Source organism: Nicotiana tabacum, chromosome 15 (genome assembly GCF_000715075.1).
Source record: "Nicotiana tabacum cultivar K326 chromosome 15, ASM71507v2, whole genome shotgun sequence".
In the NCBI taxonomy this organism is placed as follows: domain Eukaryota; kingdom Viridiplantae; phylum Streptophyta; class Magnoliopsida; order Solanales; family Solanaceae; genus Nicotiana; species Nicotiana tabacum.
This window is the reverse complement of record NC_134094.1, coordinates 94,844,303-94,854,651: the sequence shown is the minus strand read 5'-3', so window position 1 is coordinate 94,854,651 and position 10,349 is coordinate 94,844,303. Positions and strand designations below refer to the sequence as shown.

The 10,349-nt window shown below is 33.8% G+C and overlaps 1 pseudogene; it reads right to left on the bottom strand.

Moving 5' to 3' along the window:
- Positions 1-3,600: 3,600 nt before the first annotated feature.
- Positions 3,601-8,387, bottom strand: LOC107786905 (monooxygenase 2-like; annotated as a pseudogene).
- Positions 8,388-10,349: the final 1,962 nt, after the last annotated feature.

Sequence of the window (10,349 nt, the reverse complement as noted above, 5' to 3'; positions counted from 1 at the left end):
GAAATGCTGCGCACCTGCGATCACCGCAAAAGCGGAAATGGCTCCGCAGGTGCGAGCTTTGTGGCTGGGCAGTGACCTCGTAGAAGCGTGTATTCGCTCGCAATAGCGAGCACGCAGGTGCAAAAATTAGTCCGCATGTGCGAAACTGGGCAGAATCATAAGGACCAAAAATGGTCATTTTTTGCATTTCGTTTTGGAAGTTTTGGAGCTAAGATTTTGGTGATTCTATAGGGATTTTTCACAATCTTGGTTGGGGTAAGTGTTCTATATCCTAAAGTGATTATATTTCATGAATCTATGATTATATTCATCATTTAGTTCTGATTTAAATGGAAGAAATCAAGAATTTTACAAAATCTTCCAAAAACGAAAATTTAAGATTTGGAGGTCGAGTTGTTATTGGAATTCAATAAAATTGGTATGGTTGAACTCATATCGAAATGACTGTTCGAATTGCATAAAAATTATGTCGGGTTCCGAGAGGCGGGTCCCGCGTTGACTTTTGTTGACTTTTTAGAATAAATTTTTAAGTCGACGTATTATTATCCGAAATTATTTCCGATGAATTTTTAATGAAGTTATACAATTAATTTGGATAGATTTGAGCTGTTCGGAGGTTAATTCAAGCAAGAAGGCTATTTTGGAATATCGACCTAACTTCAAAAATATAAGTGTCTTGCTTAACCTCGAGTGGGGAAATTTCTCCTTAGGCATTGAGTCTTATGTGCAATTTGTGTAATTGAAAATCATGTACGCGAGGTGACGAGTACGTACTTGGTTTATATGTGAAAATTTTATTGAGTTAAAGTCTTGAGCATATTGTGTAGTAAATTGGATAATTGTCGGCATATATTTAATCATGTATTTGTCGTTCCTAAATCCCTGTTGTTGACTCTGTTGTTATATGATAATTTTATGTGATTGTTATTTGATTATTTATGAAATTCCATGAATTTGCTGGTTTGATAATTATTGGAATTTAATTTCATTTTGAATTTTTTTCTCTGCAAATAATTAATTAAATGATCTTAAGAAGAGGTATTTATATAATTATTGAAAATTTGGAGTTAATGAAGACTTTGCTTTAAGTTGAGTAATTTCTATCTCTGTTGATTGTTTTTGGGTGTTGTACACATTGTGTAGAGCCTTTGGATATTTGTTGTAAAATTAATTGACTTGGTTGTATCTTTGGAATTTTGGTTGTAGCCATTGGGCAAATTGTGATATGAATTAATTTTGTTATGTTGCCGTGATAATTTTCCGTATAAATTATTGTGTTGTGTTAATTATTATTTTGAAGATATAAGGGTGGAATTTCACCGTTGATATTATGTGGGTATAAGGGTGGCATTTCACTGTGGTTGTGTTTGTTGGAATATTGTCTGGGCGGAGCGATAAGGGTGGCAATAGGAGCGATAAGGGTGGCAATAGGAGCGATAAGGGTGGCTATTAATATTGTCTGGGCGGAGCGATAAGGGTGGCTATAGGAGCGATAAGGGTGGCAATAGGAGCGATAAGGGTGGCTATAGGAATGATAAGGGTGGCAATAGGAGCGATACGGGTGGCTATTGTCAGGAATGATATGTGATGATGTGGGGTTGTGGTGTTGATAATTTTCGTGTGATGTTGTGATTTGCTTGTGTTTATTTTTATAGCTTGTGCAATTTGTCTTGTTGTTGGTAAATTGATAACAATCTGATTTATGTTAAAATTGAGAGCACGTGGCCATTGCCAGGCGGATTATAAAATAAAATATGAGCACGAGGTGCCGTGAGTAAATAATGAGGATATTTGGCACGTGAATTGTCTGTGCAGTTGTGATATGAAATGTGGGCATGAGGTGCTGTGATGAAATGATAATGATAATTGGCACGTGAATTGTCCGTGCAGTTGTGATATGAAATGAGGTCACGAGGTACCGGGGAAATATGATGATTTAATTATGGGCACGAGGTGCCGTGGAAACATGAAAAATAGGATGAGACCTGTGTTTACGAAAAAATATGAAAATAGGCTGAGACCCGTATTTTTATGATTTTGAAATGAGGTGTCACATGGTGACTTTTAATTGAAAGAATTATGTTCAAAATATTTATATGGAAGGATTTTTATTCAAAAAGAATTATATTTGAAAGAATTGTATATAAGAAATTATATTTGAAAAAGAGTTTTATTCGTAAGAATTATGTGTGAAAGATATTTAATTGAAGAACTTGATTTAACTGGGTGTTAATGTATTTATCAATTGTTGAGCGATATTAATGGTGATTTTATTATCTTACTTTGCACATCACTGGTTGTTTTATGTTGCCCTTATTATTATTTATTTCCTATTATTTTTTTGTATATTATATTGCACAGGTTATTAGATTAGCGAGTGTCTTGACTGTACCTCGTCTCTACTCCACTGAGGTTAGTCTTGATACTTACTGGGTACCGATCGTGGTGTACTCATACTACACTTCTGCACATTTTTGAGCAAAGTTAAAGCGGGATTGTAAGGATTCAAGGTAGAATAGCTTAGTCGCTGCAGTCCCTTGGAGTCTTTTTATTTCATTGTACTGTTAATTTGTAATCAAACAGTATTGTATATTCGGTCCTCGTGATCATTCCATATATTCAGTTAGAGTTCGTGACTCAGTACTACCAGTCTTGGGAGGTTGTATAATGTAATTATTTTCATTGTTAGTTTAAAAAAAGAAAAAAGCTTCAAAATGTAATTGAAATCGTCTTACCTAGTCTTAGAGACTAGATGTCATCACGACGCCTGAGGTGGGATTTTGGGTCGTGACAATTTTACTAATGGCCTTCGTGCTTTTAATATAGTATAGATAGATTATAAAGAATTTTTTTTTTTAAATTGTGAAAACAATTATCTGATACAGTAAAACTAATGATTGCAATTATACAATTGGCACTTCAAAAGGTGGGTCAAGATTAATAAAAAAGATTTGAGGCTCAAATTAAGGAGAAAATCTACAAGGCTTTGATAGTCCAAATAAAAGTTAATGGATAAAAAAAAAGAGTTATGGAATTCAACATTTGTGCAAAACATTATTGTATAAATTTTTTATTGTTAAAAAGAAGGTATTATATCCATAATAAATTAATAATTGAGGTCGTCTTTAAGAGTAGTGTTACTCGAACCAAAAGATGAAGGTGTTAAAGTGAAATATAGTCTCTTAGATCCTCATCTCAGTCAGTATATCTAGCTTCGTTTGTTAAATTCTTAGGTGCCAAAGTTGCGGTGGAAGGGATAGAATCCCTTTACCCTTAACAATAAGAGTTGGATTCGAGTCTTGAGAATGAAATATATTCTAGCAGGACGCGCTTCTCCAATGAATGGACTCACACAACAGGAATCCAAACTAATCGAACATCAAGTGGGAAAAAAATTAAATTTCATCAAAGGAGAATGTTGTATCCCCTGTAGGTTAGTTGTTCTATGAGTTATGTAATTCCTCTGTCCAAATGTAGGTTTTCGAGAGCCAGTCTATAATTTTGATTGTTAATTTAGACACGAAATTTTTAAATTTTTTAAAATAATATTTACATATTTGAAAACTACATAAAAATACTAAAAATCACACTTATGAAAAATTATAATAAAAGAAAAACTTGTTTGACTCTTGCAAATTTGAATGAAACCACATAAATTGGGAGGAGGGAAGTACTCGTTAATAGCACAGTTGAAAAATAAACTCCTTACATATGATAGAGTGACAACATTTGCAACATTAGCTTCCATACAAGCTAGTTCTTACAACAACTTTTTCTAACTGTTCTTTTTTAGGTGCTCTTACTCATTGATCATAATAGCAACAAACTAAAAGTTTACATCTTCACTTCAACCAGAGTAGGTCAATAGTTTCCCACAATCAAAATCACCCATTCTCAGCATAGTCTCAATGGTAAATTGAGCCAAGAATTTCTCTCTCAAGTAGCTAATCACTTTCCCATTACTTTCTTGTGCCAAACCAACCAAATATGAAGTACTAATAAGGTTAAAAATCCTCCATCTTCTCTCGTTTGCATACTTCTCCAAACCAACTTTAATTCTATTGTAAAATTCATCATCTTCTAATTTCTCCATTCCTGTTGGTAATTTTCTTGAAAAAGTTTCAGCAATGCACCTAGCAAGAACCACACCATCTTCTAATGCTGAACATCCACCTTGACCAATATCAGGTGTCATTGGGTGAAGTGCATCACCAACTAGACAAGTGTTTCTTTTGACAATATTGTCTCTCATGCATTAAAATATTCAATGGCGATCTTAATTTTAGTTTGGCACAATATAGGCTATCTAGGGAGGTTCTCTGTAGGATATTGTATGCTTCTTTTGACACGTTGCTGGCCATACTTAGCACAAATTGCTTCATTTTGACTGGACTTCCTTCTATCGATTCATCATCTGAGATGCATGCAATTCTAAAGCGTTACATGATAGACAGACAAAAAACTCAGAGATTATTGGTACAACACATAAATAAAAGGAAAAGAAAAAGAAAAGCAGACATCAAACGACAAAAGATCAAACGGAAAGGTCTGATTATCTCCTGTGAAAAGAGTGCATAAATAAACCAGTCGTACTTTCTTCGGTGGAAATTTTAGTGGGCGTTTGGACACAAGAATTCTAAGTTTAGGAAAAAAGTGAAATTTTTTTTTTTTTTTTTAGTGAAATGGTATTTGAAAATTAGAGTTTGTGTTTGGACATAAATATAGTTTTTGATTGTTTTTGAATTTTTGTGAGTGATCTGAGTGAAAATTTTGAAAATTAATTTTTTGGAATTTTTTTAAATTTTTGAAAAATTTAAAAATTCATTTTCAAGTGAAAATTGAAAATTTTATGGCCAAACAATGATTTAAAAAAAAGTAACTTTTTTTCGAAAAAAAGTGAAAACAAAGTCATGACCAAACATCGTCTTAGATACGTAAAAGCTTTCCCACGAAAGAAGTCATTTTTTATGAAATTATTTTACAAATAACATATATATCTTTTTTTTGAAATTCTTAAGCAATTTATTATAATATTAAAAATATGGACTGTGTTTTTGTGAAATTGAGTCCTCAAAATTAATAATATTTTAGGTGTCTTCGAGCTACTTACATTTTTGTCCCAATTTATGTGGCATACTTTGTTTTTTGATTTGGTAAAAAAGAATGTCACCCGTCTATATTTAAAATAATTAAATTTAAAATTTTTATTTTATCCTTGGTGATCTTAATGACATGATATATAGTAACATAAATATTTATAATTTACTTTAAACATAAGTTTTAAGAGTTTTTCTTTCTTGAATTGGTGTCTAGTCAAACAAAACTACATAAATTGAGATGAAAGAATAAAGTTAAGATGATTGTAAGAAAACTTTCCATCCATAAAAAAGGAAGTCATTTTCCCCATTATGATAATATTTTCTTCGAAAAACAGTTTTAGTAACTAAATATCAGGAAATAACTTACTCATAGAATATTCCGTGGCAAAGCATTATCTTCCGTGGAAAAAGTAGAGTAATAAAATATTGTCTCATTTATCTTCTGTGGAAAAGATATACATCTCATTATCGACCTTTGATGCAGTACAGAAGCTAAGGGAGGTAGCAGGCTTACAGTTGACGGCAGACGGAGTAAAAGTGCAAAACCAGTACAAGCTCTTGTCATCACAAGGAAGGAAACCAATGCGAACTCCTCCTCCAAAATAAGCGGAGAACTTTGGCTCGAACCCGTGATATTCTGAATACTCAACATATCCCCGAATCGCTGAACGATTTGCATCAACTAGTTTCTGGAGGCCCATCCACTTGGCCACCACTGAGTTCACACCATCACATCCAATTAACACCTTCATGCAAAGCAGTATTGTTCAGTTTTTTCTTCGGGCCCAGTTAATTCGGATTTGTACGGCCTAATATTAGGGGTAAAGCAATAGACCAACGTATAGGTTCAGTTGAAACTCTTCATATTTATCTTAACAAATTTATTTGACATATACAAATTATTAATTTAGAACTCAATAACTTAAAACCGCTAGAATCCTGAATCCGTTTTAAATTTTGGGTCTGCCTCTGCCTAAGACCAATTAAATTAAAAGGAAAGTGCTCGAACCCAAGACCTGGGCGGAGGTATTCTATTCATCATCCCTATCTTTGGTGGTGATTATTCAGCTACACTCAAACAATGAGGCTGCCCTATTTTCTACCACTAATTTGTTGCTTGATTTTCTGAAGTTATAGGTTTAATTGAGGGTTTTTTATTTTAATTTTTTAAAATCAAAAGTCCATAACTTCACATATTGTCGTCTAACTAAGTTTTAAGTCGAAAAAGAAAATTTTGATATGATAGCGCTTAGTTGACAATAATATCTTATGAGGTAGCTTAGTCGTAATTTTTGGTGATTTTTTATTTTATGTGAAATATAGGGATAGTTAATACTCCATTCGTTCCAATTTATGTGAACCTGTTTGACTGGACACGGAGTTTAAGAAAAAATGAAGACTTTTAAAATTTGTGGTCCTAAACAATTCAAAAAGGGGCCAGAGTATAGTTGTGTGGTTATAGAAACTTCTCAATAAGGGTAAAATTGTAAGTTTAAGCAAAATTATTTTCAAATTTAGAAAGAGGTCATTCTATTTTGAACGGACCAAAAAAGAAATAGGTTCACGTAACTGGAACGGAGGTAGTCAGTAATCAAGGTTTCAGGTATGGGATTCTATATGAGAATTTAACCCCAGAAACATAAAAACAAGAATATATATTCACCTTGGTTCGAAGAACAGTTTTGTCAGCCAAATGTAGCAACTTGAATAGTCCAAAGTCTTGGATGGAAACAACGGGGGAAGAATACTTTATAGTTCCGGGAGGAAGTTGTTTCTCTAAAGTCTCCACTATCTCCTGTCTTTTCATACAACGGCTGTCGTAATCTCTACTGTATAACACGAAGAGTTGTGTTGTGAGATTTGACAAGTATGGTTATGTAACGAAATCATTTAATTTGGCTCAACCAAAAAAGAAAAGAAAAAAAGAAACATACAGCTGGAGAAAAAGAAACTAGATTGAACGTACAAGTTATATATGGAATGATCAATGCTCAAAATATCAAATTTAGAGTGTAGCTTACGGTTTCTTATTTGCATCTAGGGAAATCTGTGCAGTAGGCTTGCCTGAAACTGCTGAAAATGCCTCGAACCTACAGAAATTAAAGCTCATTAAATTCAAGCTGAGATATCAGTTCTCGAAGACATTAACAACTCTTTTCTTAAACGACTCGATCTTCGTCCGGAGGAAACAGAGAAGCAATGAAACGTAAATATTGGAGTTGCAATATAAACGGAAAATATATCCATCTTTAGCAATTACTTTTTACATGTTCTGTAAATAGTGGGGATAATTGAAAATGCAAGTTCCAAATTGAATGTAAGGGACATGCAGTAGCGTCCTTACTGCTGATACCTTCCTTCCAAAGTTTCCACACTAAAAAAAAAGTATTGAGCAAATACGTGACGCAGTCAACTAAAAGAATTCTTTATAGCTAGGAAGGAGATAGAGACAAATTAAAATGTTTTGTTGGCAGGTTACACTAAAGAAGAAACAACCAAACAATTCGTTGTTATAAACTGCATACGATCCACTGTTATTAGTTGCTAAATTGAGACAAGCGCTATAGACTATTCAAAAAGGTTATATAAATAGAGGTGGATTAAAAATTTGACATTTATGGTTTCTTATAAAAATCTAAGTTAATATATAATAATAACCAAATTCAGCTTATGGTGGCCTTACGTACCGACTAAACTGGAGAGAATGTTGTCTAAGGGTGTCTCCAACGCCAAGAGCATCTAGTGCCCTCCAGGCGTTGGTCCATAAAGCAAGGGCAAATCCTGATGTTCGTAAAGAGTCTGATGATTCCAACACTAAGCTCCGCAACCCCAGCCTAAATAACAAAATAACCATCAGTAGTTCTATTAAAAACACGTAAAGACCATGCATCAAAATATATAGGCGAATTTATTTGGTGTCGAATTCATGTGTTCAACTGAATCTATTAAATCATTACTTAAAGTAATGAGGTTGTATAAAAAAACTGAATCCATTACTTTCATCAGTTTGAATTATGTATAGATCGAAAGAAACAAAACAAAAGTAAATTAAAATGCATTAACTTTGGTACTCTTTCTATACCTGTGAAGTGCCAAAGAAGTGGCAAGTCCAGCAATTCCAGCACCTACTATGACAATGTCCTCATTTATCTCCATTTGCTCCTTTTGTGGCTGCATTCTGCTTTGGTTAGTGGTATTCCTGCTATATTATAGTAGTTCTCCAACTGATAATTGATTATTAAACTTTCACGGGCATTCCTTATATAAAGCTGTGACATTACGCTAGTCTTTCTTTAGTTGTTAAATGTTCAAGTCAACCAAAAACGGAAAGATGGGATCGACCATAAGGGCGTATGTTCACCACTGAGGAGCTGTAGAGGGTCCCGAAGCAGATACATGAAACAAGAACCGTGTAAATGAACAGTACATATCCATTATTCACGAGAAAGAGCTAGGACCACATACAGTGACATAACTACAATATTAGGTACGGGTCCACAAGAATTGAGTAGCAATATTTTTAGTAGAAAATTCATTAAAAATATATAATGTTATTACAACCCAATAATTAAAATCGCAATTTTAGAAATCACAAATTTTAAATCTGAACCTAGCATATGCTCATATGGGAACCTCTTAAGCGGTTACCGTCTAGGCGTCTACCAATATTGCTACATAAAGTGGCTTTTGAAAGCTATGTTACGAGGGGTTAATATTTTAATGTTGGTACTTCGGAGTACTTGTCATTCATTCGGTCAGAAGGAGAGACGCGGTTCACTTGAAACAAGATTTAAGTCACACATAACTCAATCATAGCATAAAATTATGAGTTCAAGTTTTGTCATTGTAACTTGTACGTAATTTTTGCACCATCCGATTACGGTACTTACCTATTGCAGTAAGTGACATATCTTATTTTCAATATTGCAAATCCCTTATTTTGAGAAGATTCACTATAGATATTTTTTGATTGTCCTGAGAATATATGAAAGAAATAAACTAATAGTATATATAACTTAAATGCTTAAAAATTAAGGATGTTAAGAAGTTCCTTTCATCTTCATCCACGTAATTTCCAATGATCATATCATCAAGATATTAAGGTTCACACCACTTAAATAGATATATGGACGTCTGATACATAGACGAAGAGTTATGTTTTTGAAAGTTGCTACACCTAGTGGTGTATGTAGAATTTTATAAATCAATATGACCTATTCTCTTTTTGAGTTCTAGGTTCATGATTTTCTATTTCTGTTTTAGGTTCACTTAATAAAATTTTAATGGGTCGTTTAGTTATCGGAAATAGAATATTGTTCCAATATAAAATTTGGGTTATATTTATGTATAGGGTAAAATTGGTTCACAATAAATATTCGAATGATAGAGTAATACGTACGTGTAATCAGGGACAGACGGAAAGTAAAAGCGAGTGAAAATCAAGACCGAGGACAACAACTTCGCTTGGCATCTCTCATTCGTGTGGAGCATCTGGGTGAGGCATTTGAGTTGTGCTTTGCGTTCGCGATGATGCTCTTGCGCTCATTATTGAATACACAATCGTTACAGAGAATTTTGGCATTCATTACTTGGCGTTACATATTTATCAATGGCCCCCATTATTATCATTTAAGAAGGGCTTGATCCTAGGATCTTATTCCCTAGGTTTAGCTATAAATAGTGACTTCAACAGCCATTGTAAAACGCAAAAAATCTGACAAACTTATACTATACATTATTTCAAGCTAAATAATACTTTATTTTTTGTCTAACAGTATTCTTGTTGCTGTCTTTAGAAGCCTTGCTCCGGGAACCAAACTGTCTGCTCTTTATCTCGAATTCAACGCTAAGTCTTACATTTTTATTTAATTTATTTATTATTTTAGAATCAAATCGATTGGCTTATCTATAAACCACGCTATAAACTCAACTGTACCGTTTTACGGGTAAATAATTTGGTGCCCACCGTAGGGCTTAGACAGTTGCGTAATTGAGTTGATCCTTGCATCTATTACTAATCTGTTTGATTCTTTATTTCTTAGCAAAAATCGTAAAAGATGGTAGTTAATGATGGCAACATCGCGCACAACTTTAAGGCACAAGAAAATCTGCCTCAACATGAGGATTCAATCAGCGACACCCGCAACGAGGAGGACGTAGCCACGCCGGTTCATAGCAGGCGATATCCACAACACGTAAGTGAGGCAACTCCTGATGATGACGAAGACGAGCACGTTCCGAATACTGTGA